This window comes from Lutra lutra, chromosome 18 (genome assembly GCF_902655055.1).
Source record: "Lutra lutra chromosome 18, mLutLut1.2, whole genome shotgun sequence".
Taxonomy (NCBI): domain Eukaryota; kingdom Metazoa; phylum Chordata; class Mammalia; order Carnivora; family Mustelidae; genus Lutra; species Lutra lutra.
In genome coordinates, this window is record NC_062295.1 from 7022538 (window position 1) to 7039073 (window position 16536).

Below are 16536 nucleotides of genomic sequence, written 5' to 3' on the forward strand. Positions count from 1 at the left end.
GACACTCAGTCGATTAGTACATTTGTAAAGTCTTCGATACCCATGTATGGCCAGTGGCTACCATCTTGGACAGGACCGACACAGAACATTTGTGCCACCACAAAGTTCTGTCAGACAGCACTGATCTATCCAGGTCTATTTACATCAATTTAACCAATACAGGATAATACCAAATAAACTTTTTTGGTGGATACCTTTGTTCACTTAATATCTTGGGATGACATTTTCATACCACTCGATATTCAATATTTATGTCTTATTGGTGGAATTCTGTTCATGCAACAGATGTCCCTTTAGAGTCTCTGTGGTTGAACAGTTGTTTCCAGTTTTTTGCTACAATAAACAAAATGCCAGTAAACCATTTTATCCCTAAACCTTTGCACCATTCATTGTTCAGGAAAACATTTTTAATGAGAATACCCAGTTTCTCTCCAGGAAGGCTCCGATCATTTGTACGCCCATCAGCAATTCATGATATTGTCCACTTCCTTGAAACCCCCATAAATAATAGTAGTAATAATAATAAAAATTAGGCCATTCTGGTAGATGACGTTTTTCCATCTCTTATGCCTCCCTTTCTTTGACAAACTTAATTTCCTCCTATGTTTATTGACCATTTTATTTCTTTGGGCAGGTTTTGGACAGTAAAGAGGATTATCTACATGGCTTAGATTTTAAGGAAAAATTGCTAGATTTATAACCCAGGCCTCATAAAGTTCTGTAAGCAAGGTGGCGGGATTAACATACCAAAAAATATTGTCAAAGCTCTCTCCATTTCAGCAGAACCTTGGATCAATTATATTTTCTGTCTGTTCCTTTGGATGATTCTTATTTATTGTTTCTTTTTGGTCCCTATCCTCATAGACCACACCAGAGAGCAGGTAGTGTTTTGTTGTTGTTGTTGTTGTTTTTGGTTTTTTGTCTTTGGTTTTTTTTGTTTTGTTTTGCTGTTTGGCTGGTTTTTTTTTAATTTGCTTATTTGTTTGTTCTTTACTTGTCTTAATTCCTAGAACAACAATCCTTGACTAACCAGAGATAGGGCAGCCTCGATTCCTGGAAAGCAGAAAGGAGGGATCTCAGGTTTCTGCAAGATACCAGCAGACTAAAGAAACAATGACTGATCAGGATGAACAGGGAAAACCAAGCTATGTTCTTCTGTGGCCTTTTAGGGTCTGGAATTTTTATTCATTATGAGCTCTTGGTGATCACATGTTGTTCTGATGGGTAGTTTGTGTGTCTTTGACTCTACCACTGAATGAATGCATCCTCTTTCCAAATCCCTTTAGAAAGCTACTGGGCTATCAGTTGTTCACCCTTTAATATTAACTAGCTTTCCTATTGCATTTTAATTTATATAAAATCACCTTCATCACATCTACAATCTCATTTACACCCATGAAGGAGGTACTGTCACTATTGTCTTCCTTTGCTGTTAGGGAAACTGAGGATGGGGGTAGGTGGGGTGATCTGCCCGAGATTATGCAGACGGAACCATGGACTCTTAGTCCAGTGCTCTTTGCATTGTCTCCAGGGTGCACAAGCTATTTCTCTTGTGGAGCTGGTGGGGCAGGAGGTATTAAGCGAATGGCAACTGAGAGGGCTGAGTGAGAGGGCCCTGAACGCCCGCCCGGGAGGGTGGCGGTGCAGAGAGGGGCAGGGCATCATACGACACTGACTCCGGATCTCAGGTTCCAGAGCCTGGGCGAGGGGTGCAAGTGAGGCAACTACACTCACTCGCAGCCCCCAGGACCCAGGATAGAGGACAGGAGGTAATTAAGGTCTAGGTGAAATCAACCTATAGAGCCGCCCCCTTTTAGAGACGCGCTCTCCACCCTCCACCAGATAGGCAACCCTCCGGCCTGACGAGGGTCCTCAGCCTCCTCCTCCCCAGCCCTAACCCTCGCTCCCGGCCCTTGCGGTCCCTCCTCCAGGCCCCCGGCTCCTTCGCCCCCGGAGGCCGGACTCTGCCCCCGCCCTTTCTTCCCCCTCCCCCCGGGGGCGGTGGCCCGTGGCGGGCTCTTTCATTGGCTGCGGCGCGAACGAGGACCGGGGCCGGCAGCGCTGATTGGCCGGCGCGGCTCGGCGGAGCCAGGAAACCCCGCGAGTCGCTGGGGGAAGTGGGGCAGAGACTGGACGCACCCGGAGCTCAGAGCGCAGGAACCTCAAGTCGGAGCCCGGCAGATCGGAGTCGCAGACCCGAGCCCGGGCCTGGAGGTAAGCGCACAGCGCGGGGTAGCGTGGGGGCGGGCCCGTCCACGCGAGACGGAGTCCTTTGGCCATGCAGCCAGGGAGCAAAATCGGGGCGTCTTCATCCAGAATCGGGGCCCTCATCCACTGGAGACGCGGGTCCCCTCCCCCAAAAGAGAGGGTCTCTCACCATCCAGAGAGCAGAACAGCCTCCTTTTCCCATCAGAAATGGGCTCTTTCAGTCCTAATCCCCAGGTTCTAGAGATAGGATTCCCCTCCCTAATTTACCCCTTGGAATGGAAGGTACCCTCCCAAAGTGGGGTCCAACCCCCGCACATTTCTAGGCGCCCCCCCCCCAATCTCTTCGGAGACGGATGCACCTTCCGCCTCCCTCAGAAACTAAGTTTGGATCTGTTCTCCCACCCTTGCTTCGGAATGATGAGGGTCTTAGATAGATAGGTCACAGATAACAGTATCCTCCCTCCAGGGAAAATGAAAGCCCCCAGATGTCCTGGGAAATAAGCCCTTCCTTAAGACAGGGAAATCTCAGGGCAGAGACTCAGCATGTCACCCTCAAACCCAACAGGGATCTCCCTGCATACCCCACCTCAGCATCTGGACTCTGGGATTTGTCTTCAGATAAATGATGATTCCGTTCCCCTCCCCCACCCCACCCAAGACCCCCTTCCCACCCCTTACAGAGAAATGCTTGCCGCAAACACCACCACATTAAAGCATATTGGGGAAGGTACCCTCTTCCTTCAACAGATGTAAGGCCGGGGCTTTCATACTCAGCAATAGGACAAGGGTCTGGCCACCCATCAGGACCAAGTCACCCACCTCACTCCACCTCTCTCTAACCCTTTCAAGAGACAGCCTCTCACTAGCACTCTACACCCACTCTCCCTGCCTTTCCCAAATCCCATCCTTTCCGACTATACTCCCACACCTCACTGCTCCACCTAATTCCATCCCACCTTTCTTCTCCCACCCTGGCCAGAGATGAGTCCAGAGGAGGTTTGATAAGAATGAAGCCCTTAAAGCCAAGATCCTGAGCCTAGGGAGGACCCTTCTACTGCCCTCTGGACTCTGACAGCAGAGATGGCCTCTGAGGCAGTAGGACCACCAGGGATCCCCTCAGTCCCCCCACACAAAGGGCTGGTGTTCAGGATATTCTCCCCTGAGTCAGTCCAACCTCTCCCCTGGGGAAGGGAGTGTCAGATGCAAAGAGGAGGACCCCAGCTTGCTCCCTGGGCCTTGCCCCTTTACCCACAGCTCCAGTGGGCACTGCTCAGTGGAATTCCCTGGGCACTTGGCCAGAGCAGGTAGATGCTACAGGAACCATCCATTGGCTGGAGACAGTGTTGGCTTTGCTGGGCTAAGGGTCAGGATGTTGGTGACTTGAGGGGGGCCGGGAACAGCTCTTCTCTGGCAGGCAAGGGTGGAGGACAGGAACAAGAAAGGCAAGGAGCTTTGCCTTGCTCTTTAGAGCTGCACCTGGGACATGAGGTATGGAGAAATGCGTGTCCTGGATGCTCAAAGAGGTCAGTCCCAGGGAGAGGTAAGACTGGAGTTCTAAGCTTCTGGATTAAAGGACTTCTAGAGGGCTTCTAGATTGAAGATCCTGCCCCTTCTTTTGAAGGTTGAGTGAACAGAGGCAGAAAGAGGGGAAGATACTTGCTCAAGGTCATCCGGCCAGTGGGTTGCAAAGCTAGTGACAGTCTCTCCCTGGACTGTGGGGTGCTGGCCTCCAGGACAGGAGCTCCGGTCCTCACATTTATAGCTGGGACTGCTGGGACTGACCTCTCCACTTGTCAGAGGAGGTTCAGAGGCTCCGAGAATGTTGCGCAGCTTGGAAGGGGCAGAGCTGAAATGCAGCACTGCCCCCCCGCCCACAGACCACCTTGTAGAATCCACTCCTGGGGGTCTGCACTTAACTGCTTACCCCATGGGAGCTTTATGCTGAGCCCTCCACCACACTGACACTTGCCAAAAGCCAAATCGACCGAGGGTGGTGGACGAGATGGGTTGCAGTGTGCTGGTGCCTGCGACCACTGCCAGGGCCTCAGTTGTGTAGCTGGGTTTGCTCCGGGAACTTTGCACAGGCCCCTTCCCTCCTGTCCCTGCAGCTATCTCGTACCCCTGTACAGAGCACAGCTCTTGTTCCTGAGGCACTGAATGGGGCCAGAGCTGAAACTAGCCACAGGGCTCCAGAACCACCCAGCTGGGCAACAGTGACCAGGTCCCTGCAGATGGGAGGGTCTTGAGGGGGGGGGCTTCCCCCTGCCTCCAGCTAAAGGGCTGGCAGTCACGTTCCAGTTTAGAGGAGGGAGCCAAGTGCAAGCTGCCAAGGTCAAAGTTCAGAGCATGAGGGGGGCTGGAGTGCATAGGGGTCAAGAGATGGTCCCTGGACTCCTCTTCTCTGGGTCTAGAGCCCAGATCTGCTACTTAGTGTGTGATCTTGAGGAGATTTTTAACCTTATCCACATAAAAACAAGTTAATCCTCGTAAAGTGTGTAGCCTCTGCAAGAAATGGGTGGGAGCAGTGATTGTGATTTCAAGTGCAAAGTGTGCTTTTAGGACCCCAGACGGTGGTGGTCCGATGAGCCAAGAGTTTACTGGCTGGGGAGCCTCAGGAAGGTCATTCCCTCTCTGGGGCTCACTTCCCTCATCTTTGAATGAGGTTTGTTGGGGGGCAGGCATCAGATAAGAGAGAGCCGCAGAGCAGGCCTTCTTATCCTTGGCAGTATTGACATTGGGGGCGGAATAATTCTCTGTCTCGGGGGCCATCCTGTGCACTGAGGGCGTTTAGCTCCATTCTGGCCCCTCTTGTTACTAGATGCCAGTACGAGCCTGTCTGGGTGTGCCAACTAAACTGTCTCCAGGCATTGGCAGACGTCCTCTGGGGGACAGAATGACACCCACCTCTCCCACTGAGAACTGCTGGCCTAACGCACATGTTTTGCATACCCTTGATGCTTCTCCTTCTTCGGCCTCCTTGTTCTGCTTCCTGCATGATGGAGGGTGTGGTGTCTAGCCTCTGAGACTCTCCGCATTAACAGCGATCTCAGTCCGTCACATAAAACACAACTTTACTGTGCATTGACCCGGCCTCCCATTTTACAGATGAGTAAACTAAGGCTCAAAGAGATGTAATGGCTTGCCTAAGGGCATTACCCCCTTCCCTGCTAGAGGTCAAAGAAATGTTCATGCCAGCAGCAGTTTCAGAAATAACCTGGTTCTGGAGCCTTCTTCAAAGGTCATCCGGCCTTCTCTTCCAGAACTCGCACTGCTCTCCCACCTCTAGGACTGTCCTGTAGCAGTGCTCACTCGTGCATGTAGCTCAGCAAACACAGGAACGTTTACTGCAGAACTTTGCAGCACCAGCACGGGGAGGGGCTACAGCGCAGTGCGTTCACAGAGGGAAATGAGCAGTCTTTTTAGGAAAATGAGGGAGATGTACATTCCTGACCTGGAAAGTTCCCCGAGACATTTAATGAAAACAATAAAGTTGCAGAATTAATATATACAGTATAAAAAAAAAGATACATGTGAATGCGTAGGAGAATTAGTCAGGCAAGAAAGGGGCACAAAAGAGACATGTAGGGGTGCCTGGGTGGCTCAGTGGGTTAAAGCCTCTGCCTTCGGCTCGGTCATGATCCCAGGGTCCTGGGATCGAGCCCCGCATCGGGCTCTCTGCTCCGCAGGGAGCCTGCTTCCCTCTCTCTCTGTCTCTGCCTGCCTCTCTGCCTACTTGTGATCTCTTTCTGTCAAATAAATAAATAAAATCTTTAAAAAAAAAAAAAGAGACATGTATATGTAAGAATATATACACGGGGGAAGACGAAGGGGAGGAACCCTCCAGCCAGCTTCCCATGCGTTACAGATGAGCAAAGCACAGCACCCAGAGGTTGACAGACTTGCTCTGAGTCACTCTGCCAAGAGGTACGGCCATGGGACCCCAGCCCACAGGAGGAGCCCCACCGCTGTCCCCAGGGTCAGCATACTGGGCGCAGGTGAGATCTTCGGACCGCACATTCCTGCCTGGACCCGTCCGTCTCTCTGGGGAAGTGTCCTGCCAGCAGTCTCAGTGGCTGAAACTCGGGCCTCTGTACTTCCCGAGAGTTCGGAAGCCACGAGAGAGGAATCTGAGGCTTCCCTGTCCCAGGCTGAACTTCTGCCCTGGCTCTAGGGAACTCATAAGCATTCCAGTGGGCTTTGGGGTCAGAGTGCCCACAACTGAACGGGGCTCCTGCCAGCATGACGGTGTCATGTGACCACCACACCTCTCAGCATCTCATTTCCCCAACTTTGGAAAGGGGTTAATAGTGGAAAGCAGAAAGGAAAGTGGTGGGAAGGGGGTAGTAATAGGACCTGCTCATCACCGAGCCGGCTTGAGTATCTCCCTGAGGGAATTCACCAGAACAGTGTTCCAACACCTGGTCTTCTCTGTTGCTACGAACACGTACCTACAAGTTTTGGGGTTTTTTGTTTTTTAAAGATTTTATTTATTTATTTGACAGACAGAGATCACAAGTAGGCAGAGAGGCAGGCAGAGAGAGAGGAAGGGAAGCAGGCTCCCCACTGAGCAGAGAGCCTGATGTGGGGCTCGATCCCAGGACCCCGGGATCATGACCCGAGCCGAAGGCAGAGGCTTTAACCCACTGAGTCACCCAGGTGCCCCACAAGTTTTGGTTTAAAGGCAGCTTGGGTTTCCTTTCTTTTGGCTGTATGCTCAGGCATGAACCAGTCAGGTCACATGATCAGTCACATGGTAACTTTGTTCAACCTGTTGAGGAACTGCCAAACGGCACCATTTTACGTTCCTACCAGCAGCATGCGAAGGTTCCAATTTTTCCGCATCCTTACCAATGCTTGCTCTTTTCCAATTATTATTATTATTATTATGACTGTTACCGCCGTTCCAGCAGGTGTGAAGTGGTATCTCATTGTGGTTTTGATTTGCAGTTCCCTAGTGACATGGAGCGTCTCCTGGTGTGCTTGTTGGCCATTTGTGTATTTTCTTCAGAGAAACATCTATTTAAGTCCCTTGCTCATTTTGAGTTAGGTTGTCTTTTGTGGTTGGTATTTTGTTGTTGTTGTTGTTGTTGTTGTTTTAATATTGTTTATTTATTTATTTAGAGAGCTGGTCCAAGTGGGGGCAGAGGGAGAAGGAGAGAATCCCAGCAGACTCCACTATGTGGGGCTTGGTCCCACAACCCCGAGACCACGACCCAAGTCGAAGTCGAGAGTCAGACACTCAACTGACTGAGCCACCCAGGTTCCCCTTGTGGTTGTTTTGAGAGTTGTTGTTTTTTTTTTTTTAAGATTTTATTTATTTATTTGACAGAGAGCGATCACAAGTAGGTGGAGAGGCAGGCAGAGAGAGAGAGAGAGAGAGGGAAGCAGGCGCCTTGCTGAGCAGAGAGCCCGATGCGGGACTCGATCCCAGGACCCTGAGATCATGACCTGAGCCGAAGGCAGCGGCTTAACCCACTGAGCCACCCAGACGCCCTGAGAGCTTTGTATATACATAACTGTATGTTGTGTTGCCATTTCCTCTTGCATGGAAGCATTTGCTCAGCTCCTATGGGTCAGGCTGTCTTGTGACCTTGGGATATCAAGGTGACTGTAATAGTTACTGCCCCCAAGGGGCTCCCAGTCTAGAGCAAAGTTTCTCAACCTCAACCCTACTAACTCTGGGGGCTATCCTGTGTGTGACAGGATGTTTAGCATCATCCCTGATGCCCGTCCCACTAAAAGCCAGTAGCACACACCCCCCCATATTTGGACAACAAAAACGTCTCCAGACATCACCAAATGTCCCATGGGGGCAGACTTGTCTCTGGTAGAGAACCACTGGTTTAGAGGCTAAGACAGATGTGTATATCTACAATTTCAATCCTGTCTCTTGTGCCTAAGAGGGTTCATGGTGGGCCTTCAGGACATACTCGGATGTTGGGTGGGTGAGTGGATGGGTGGATGGGTAGATGGATGGATGCATGGACACAACCACTTTGTTGGTTAGATAAAAGGATGGATGAGTGTGTAAATGGATGAATGAATAGTTGAATACAATTTACAAAGCCCAGACATGTGCCTGAAATTCTACTATGGGAAAACAAAACAGTGTTCTTCAAACTGCAATATTCTACCCTTTCTCTCCTCCTAGCACAGAGGTTCTCACGCTTGAGCATAAGAAGCCCTGGAGGGCTTGTTAACACACAGCTTGGTGGGCCTCACCACCAGACTTGAGGATTCATTAGAGTCACTGGCCTGGCAGAATGCTCCCAACCTGGTTTCCATATTCTTTGAGAACCCTGCACCCAAATCCCCCACCTCGCCAACCTGTCCTTTCTCAGGGGTCTATAGACTTAACTGCCAACTCCTCCCACTTAGGTGCTCGTGTTTATTACCTTGGACTGTTGGCAGCGTGCTGGAAATCTGTTCCGTGGCCACACTGAGAATTTCTTCAAAGCTGGGACCCACTGTGTCCTAGCGCCTCACTTCTGGGAATGTGGTACAGTGCCCTGTAGCATCACAGCATCTGGATACTCAATAGAAATTCAGACAGTTGGGGGTGCCTGGGTGGCTCAGTTGATTAGGTGACTGACTCTTGGTTTCAGCTCAGGTCATGATCTTGGGGTCATGGGATTAAGCCCTGAGTCGGGCTCTGTACTCGGTGGGGAGTCTGCTTGAAATTCTCTCTCTCCCTCTGCCCCTCCCCCTGCTTGCTCACTCTCTCTCTAAAATAAATAAGTAAATCTTAAAAAAAAAAAAAAAAAAGAAAAAAAAAGAAAAAAAAAAGAAAAGAAATGCAGACTACTGGACCCTACAGAGGCCTACAGAATGTAAATCTGTACTGGTTTGGCGATAAAGGGTGGTAGCTGGGATTCCTGGTCACATTCAAGTTTGGAAATCTTGTCCTAGGATATCTCTGTCATCCCCACAACTCAGAGGAAGGCCCTGCTTAGCTTTGCCAGTGAGTTATACTGACAGTGCTTGATACAGTATAAATGATGTCCGGCTGGAACATCATGGGCATTACTGGTCATTCCTGTCTTTGCCTTATACACTTTATCTCTTGGAATGTCTGAACCGAGGGCTTGACCTGTGGGAAAACAGAAGTCCAGAGGAGCAGGGCCTTGCTCAAGGTCGCAAGATGACCATGAAGCAGAATGGAGATTGCCATCCATTCCCTCGAGGGGAGCAGGACCCAGAAGGGGTTGATGGGCCACCGCGGTGACACAGCATGGCTCAGGAGGGTGGCATTTGGAAGCTGCTGGGCTTGCTCTTCCAAAGCGGGAAAAAAAATGGGAGATGACGTAAAAGTAGGCCAAGAGCCTGGGTGGCTCAGTCAGTTAGCATCTGCTTTCAGCTCAGGTCATGATCTCAGGGTTCCGGGATCCGGCCCCCACACCAGATTCTCTGCTCCTGTGGGGAGCCGGCTTCTCTCTCTCCCTCTGCCCTCTCCCTACTTGTGCACTCACTTGCTCTTTCAAATAAAATCTTTAAAAGTAAAAGAAAAGCAGGCCAAGAAACAAATTGAGTGCTATGCTTTCATTTACTCAAAAAGTATTTATTGGGTACTCCACAGATGCCAGATGCTGGCATTGTGTATTTGGTATTGAGTGAAGACAGCAAGGTCTTGCCCTTAGTGGCTTCTGTCTTGGTGAGCAGTCCTATCACCCAACGTCCGTTCACTCATTACTGTGGCCTTTAGTTGCACAACTTCCGTGTGTCCTGCAGAGTACTAGGGGTGTGTATTTGCGCGACAAGGGAGAGATAGAGACCCAGCCGCTACACCAGAGGATCTTCTAGGCTGACTGTGGGAAGACAGGCCAGAACATCTGCCATTCAGCGAGATGCATCCTGGGGAGGCTGGGAGAACTTAGAGTTTGGAACTCAGAGAAACCCTGGGGATGCTAGGGAAGAAATTGCAGGCAGAAATGCCAAGACAGATAGTCTCAGAGAGACTGAGAAACAGAGAGAATTTGAGCGGAGCCTCAGAGACATCACCGAAAACTGTAATGAAGACAAATCTTCAGGGGCACCAGGGGGCTCAGTCGGTTAAGTGTCTTGTGTGCCTTGGGCTCGGGTCATGATCCCAGGGTCCTAGGATCGAGTCCCATGTCTGGCTCTCCACTCAGCAGGGAGCCTGCTTCTCCCTCTCCCTTTGCTGGCCACTCTCCCTGCTTCTGTGCATGCACATGTGCTCTCTCTGTCAAATAAATAAAATCTTTTAAAAAAGGAAGAAGTCTTCAGATTAAAAAGGGGTAAAATCATGACTCCCATGCAGACACAAAAGCACTGGATTAGGATCACTCAGTGAGGGGCCGGGGCAGATGTTAGAACCAGTTCAAAGGCGAAGTCAACTAAAGCACAATTATATATGGAGGAAAGGTGTGTTGAAATGAATTGCAAATGGAAGGGGAAAATGATTGGACACGACAGAATTTGCTCGTCTATCAGTTTGCCACAACTTACAAAGGATTGGAAAAAATAGCTCAAAGATAACGAACAAGGCTAGAACCAGATAACCAGAAAGTTTGTATTGTATGCAGATAATGCATAATATTCCATTAAGACACAGTTTTCCCCCCCCATAAAACCAGTGTTTAAGGGTGGTGGAGGCTTTCAGTGAGCACAGGGTGGGTGAATGAGGAGAGGGGAAGCTGCAGGAGGGCCAGATCGTGGACATCCAGGTGACTGATGATAGTGTGTGGACTTGACGCAGAGACCAGTAGGAAACCGTGCAAGGGTTTTAAGCAAGGAGGTGACCTGATTTGATTAGCACCAAAGAAAGATCCTTCCGGAAGCTGGGTGGAGAGCAGACTCCAACTATAGGTGGATCAGAGAAGCCTGATAAAAGATGAGATGACAGAGACATCACCTAGAGTAAGGCTTGGCACATGTCTTCTATAAAGGGCCAGATAGTAAGGACTTGAGCCTTTGCAGGCCATACAGTTAACAATCACAACTACTTACCTGTACCATGAGCAGCCAGAGACAGTGTAATGAATGGGCAAGTCTATGTTCTAATAAAACTTTATTTACATAGATGGGCCAGTGGACCAGATGTCTTCCGCCACCCCAGCCCTCCACCATGGTTTGTCCATTTCTTTTTTTTTTTTTTTAAAGATTTTATTTATTTATTTGACAGACAGAGATCACAAGTAGGCAGAGAGGAAGGCAGAGAGAGAGGAGGAAGCAGGCTCTCCGCTGAGCAGAGAGCCCGATGCGGGACTCGATCCCAGGACCCCGGGATCATGACCTGAGCCGAAGGCAGAGGCCCCAACCCGCTGAGCCACCCAGGCGCCCCGGTTTGTCCATTTCTGACCTAGAGCGGTAGTAGAGTAGCTAGAGCTGTCCATGGTTTTGACAGGCCTACTGATCCGTCCTCTGCCTAGATCTCTAGAATGCATGAGTAGCTCTACTGGAGGGAGCCTAGGGATACCTTCTCCCGTTAGCCTCTGAGCACAAGTTCCCTGAGGAAACCAGGCAACCCTTGGGGCAGATCCCTGGCCTTTCAGCAAAAGCTTTTAGGACCTCAAAACTCCTCTGGAGTCAGGATTGGCCGAACAGCCTCTTCCAAGCAGCCAAAAGAGCAAACCACCTCGGGAGCACTGTTCCTGTGTGGGAGCAGAGCCTGCCTCCCCTCTCCTTGCCCAGAGCTGTAAATAGCTCTCTGCTGGCTTTGCAGGCTGAGCGCCCTTCTGGGGACGGGCTGGAAATGAGCCCACCAAGGCAAGGAGCGCTTGTGCAAATTACCACCTGCACATGGGGTTTGCGAGCCTGGCATCCTGCCCCAGCCCTAAGTGCACAGTCCTCCCAGGGGCCAAAAGCAGGGCTCACATGAGAGTGGCACACACAAGGACGTAGATGTTCTGCTCTGGGGACAGGGTCTGGGAAGGATTCAGAGCTAGGCTCTCAGAGTAACCATAAGCTAGAGGGATGGGGGAAATGTTCAGAAGACCCTGGACTCTGCCTATCCTGATGCAAGGACTCATAAATAGTGGCTGTTCGTGTTTGCCCAGGATTCAGTGGGTGCTAGGGCTATTGCTAGGGCTGTTCTAAGGGGTATATTTGGTCATGTCCCTGAAGGGAAGACTGGTCAAACTGCAGAGGTGGGAACGCAGGCCCAGAGAGGGTGGCAGACTTCCCCTGGCTCTCAGAGTAACAACATCATGTCCACGGAGTGATCCAGGCGTATGGACTCTGAGGCCCCAGGCCTGACCCTGAGCCACACGGGTGCCACTGTGTCCATCGTCCCCATCCCCCAACCCTCCATCTGAGCTCTGTTTACTTATCAGTCATCAGGAATAATAACGTCCTATCCCTTTACCAGCTGCTGTGGCAAATGAGAAAGCAGAATTAAAAAGTCAGAAATGCTGAGTAAGACCAGCAGTAGGCAGAGGAAGTCCAAAGTTCACAAAGAACTCGGATTATTGGTAGTCATTGATCCCTTTCAGCCAAGTGCCCCACCTCGAGGGCCTGCCTGGAGTGTGGGTTGGGGTCTGTTTCTTCGTTGTTCCTGTGGGCTCAAGGGAAAGGTCACGTCTGTTGTGGGCTTCCTGAAGGCCCTGGAGATGGTAACTTCTGGACCTCAGTTTCCTCATCTGTAAAATGGCCACAATGATACCAGTCTTGGAACAATGTATTGGCAGTTACCGGTTAGGAAGTTCAGGGTGAACGTGGTTGAATGCTTTCTACCTGCCAGACACCAGGCTCTGTTTGGATGATCTCATTTGATGCTTTCGGTACCCAGATGGGATGGTCCTCGTGTGGATGAAGGCAGAATCAGAGGGTTTTAAATTCCTGGGCAAAGGTCAGAGGTAGGAAGACCCAAAAACTGGACTTGACCCGAGACCTGCCTGGCTCCAAAATCCATCTTCAAATGTGTGACCTCCAAGGGCCAGAGAGTCAGAATCTGGCTCCTTCCCTTCCCATGCCTTTATCTATCCACTCTATATGTACTTACTCTGTTTTTCAGTGATAATTATTTTCTGAATAGGCCAAGTAGCACACAGTAAAATACTCAAACAGTAGAACTCAGTTTACAAAGAAAAGAAAAGTAAATTTCCCTCCTTTATACACATCTCCTGGGCCTCTTCCTTTCCCTAGAGGCAGCTCCACTATTTTAAAAGGGATCACTGTTTTGCACTTTGGGTTTTTTTTTGTTTTTGTTTTGTTTTGTTAGGGGAGGAGGGGCAGAGGGAGACAGAGAATCTTAACCAGACTCCCCTCTGAGCACGGAGCCCAACTCAGAGCTCAATCCCAAGACCCTGAGATCACAACCTGAGCTGAAATCAAGAGTGAGCCTCTCACACTTTGTTTTTTATCCTTAATATATTGCACAGGGCTCTTGTTACCCCTTTCCATGGCTGTAGAAAATTCCGTGCTGTCGGGTACTTACTTATCCCACCAGCCCCTGTCAACGGGCTCCGCATTGTTCCCAGTATCTTGCCATCCCAGAGGAGGCAGCAACAGACAGCGACGCGCATAGTTACTTCACACACATGCAAATATTCCCGGAGCATAAATTCCTAGAAGTAGAATTGCTGCATCAAAAGCTATGTGTGTAGGGTTGGTTTTTTTCCCCCCAAATCCTTTCTGGAAACCTTTTTCTTATTAAATATAACATGCATATGGAAACATACACAAAACGAAAAAGAACAACTCAGTCTTTTCTCGCGGAGCTAGCGGTCCTATAAATGCAGCCAAGTCAGGGAGCAGACTGCCCTCGGAGAGCCGGAACAGCAGGCTCCTTATGCCCTTTGTAACCATGATTCCAGCCGCAGGGAAGCCCTTCCGGTCTCTCCCAGAGTCCGTCCTTGCTCTTGCCTAGCGCTCTTGTACATGTACTACCCGGGGAGGCATCCTTCATGACAGATTAGTTTTGTCTGTTTTTTTCCACTGTGTCTAGCTTCTCCCGCACGCCGGGACATCTGGGATTTATCCAGGCTACACCCCAGAGTCTCGTCCATTCGTTTTCACTGTTGGCCGGTTGTCAGGGTGTGCACGGGCCATCATTTCCCTTATCTTCCCCACTGCTGGGAACATTTGTGTTGTTTGCGGTTTGAGGTCTGTCTTCATCTGCCCCGGCACCAGGACAAAATACATAGTTCCGGAAGCTGAAGGTCCGCGATTAGGGTGCCAGCACAGTCCGGTTCCGGCAAGGGCTCTCATCCTGGCCGTCTTCTCACTGTGTCCCCACATGGCAGAGACAGCACCCCGGTGTCTCTCCTTCTTACAATGACACTAATCCCACCATGACAGCTCCACTATCGCCACCTCATCCCAACCCACCTATCTCGCAAGCGCCCCATCTCCAAATACCATCACACTGAGGGTTGGGGCTTCACTGTATGAAGGAGGAAACATGATGCGATCCACAGCAAGGCTGGTTACACAAAGTGCTGCCATGAGCACAAAGTGGCTGCCCGATTCGGACTCCACCAGCCATTGCATGAGACTTCCAGTTGCTGCATATCCCATCCAGCTCCGGTACCTGGACTTGATATTGTATTTGGTCATTTGAGCCATTCTGGTGGGTGTGTAGTGATTTTTAAAACTTCCCTACTCACTCACTGAATTTGATCGTCCTTTCTATGTGTTTCTTGTTCATTTGGATTTGCTCTTTTATGAAGCGCCCATTCAGATCTTTTGTCCATGTTTCTTTTAAATTGTCTGGGTTTTTTTCTAACTGCTTTGTAAGAGTCTTTGTCACGCTTGATAATGATCCCTTTGGCAGTTGTATGTTTTCCAAATAGCTTCTGTCCTGTGGTGTGATTCCCATTTTCCTGGTGACTTCTGGTGATTGGAATTTTTAATTTTTTATGGCTCACATTATTAATCTTTTCTTTTATGGTTAATGGTTTTTGTGTCCTATTTCAGTAACCCAAGGTCATCCACAGTGCCCCCTCCTAAAAGCCTTCACGTTTTACCTTTCAGATCTACGTCTATTACCACCAGGGGTTGATGTTTATGTCCTGCATTAGGGAGGATCATGACGAATTTTTCTTTCCCTAGAGATAATCTAATTGACCCAATATCACCGCCGCTTTGCCATAGGTCTGTTCTTCTGTTCTCTGTTCTGTTGCATTGGTGTTTGTCTTTGCCCTCCTTGCCATGTCGTCTTAACCACAGTAGCACTGGAATATGATGGAACGTGCCAGATTGCCCTCTAAAGAGAATGCTACTGGGGCACCTGGGTGGCTCAGTGGGTTAAGCATCTGCCTTCAGCTCAGGTCATGATCTCAGGGTCCTGGGATCGAGCCCCACATCGGGCTCTCTGCTCAGCGGGGAGCCTGCTTTCCCTTCTCTCTCTGTCTGCCTCTCTGCCTACTTGTGATCTCTCTCTGTCTTTCAAATAAATAAATAAAATCTTTTAAAAAAATAGACTGATACTAACATTTTAACGAAAATGTACTGAGGGCCTAATGTGCTCCCAGATAGTGTAATGTTGGGGATATGATTTTAAGTATAAACACAACATAAAGAGTTCTGCGGTCCTGTAAGCAGCCAGACATGAACCAAATAACTATAGAAACAGATGCCATGGCAATGGGGTGGTGCCATAAGAGGGAGAGGACTGTGGGTCTAAGAGTGTGTGAAGAGGGGACGAGTCAGGGAAGGCTTCCTGGAAGAGATGTGTCATGAGTTGTATAGGAATTAAGGAATCGGAAGCAAGGGAAGAGCATTTGGGGTAGTGGGATCAGCATGTGCAACAGCTCTGAGGCAGAAGCCTACGTGAGAAAGACACCAGATCCAAATGGGAGAATGCAGAGGGAGGGGAAGGTCTTGTATGTGGAAATTAGAACAGTGAGTGGGGCCAGACCTCCAGACCATGTTCAAGGGCTGATTTTTGTGCCATCATTAACAATTATCCTGAGCAAATAACAGGGGTCCCCTTGAATCTTCCACATTAAGAGCAGTCCCGGGAGTCCTTTCAGCATACCTAGGGTTGCTTCTTTGCAGGAGAAAATGTGCAGCAACCTCTGGAGTGACAGCCCTGTTCATTTAGCTTCAGCCGACAGCATCTGGCACCGAGCACTTGGCTTGTGCAGCCGTGGAAGGGACGGCTCCTCCACGCAGGTCTGCCCGGCACAGCCTTCTGCCCCAGCCTGACAACCATGTCTTGCCTGCTGGGCCCTCCTGGGATGGGCCTGGAGCCAGACGCCGTGCTGTGGGCTGGAGCTGTTCCTCTTACTCTTCTTAATCATCCCTGCTCACCACCCTGGGGAGGCTCTGGTGTCCTCACTCCACGGATGAGAAAACAGAAGCTCAGAGAGCCTAAGTCACTTGCCTAAGACCACACAGTTTCCAAGGGACAAATATAATAGTCCC

At 49.8% G+C, this 16536-nt stretch overlaps 1 protein-coding gene across 1 annotated transcript in view; it reads left to right on the top strand.

Annotated features, from left to right (window-relative positions):
• The first annotated feature begins 2072 nt into the window (after nucleotides 1-2072).
• ABAT (4-aminobutyrate aminotransferase) overlaps nucleotides 2073-16536 on the top strand; it is an 82919-nt gene continuing 68455 nt past the window's right edge. The window contains exon 1 of the mRNA XM_047712646.1: nucleotides 2073-2214. The gene's annotated coding sequence lies outside the window, so the exon portion shown is untranslated. The remainder of the gene's footprint in view (nucleotides 2215-16536) is intronic.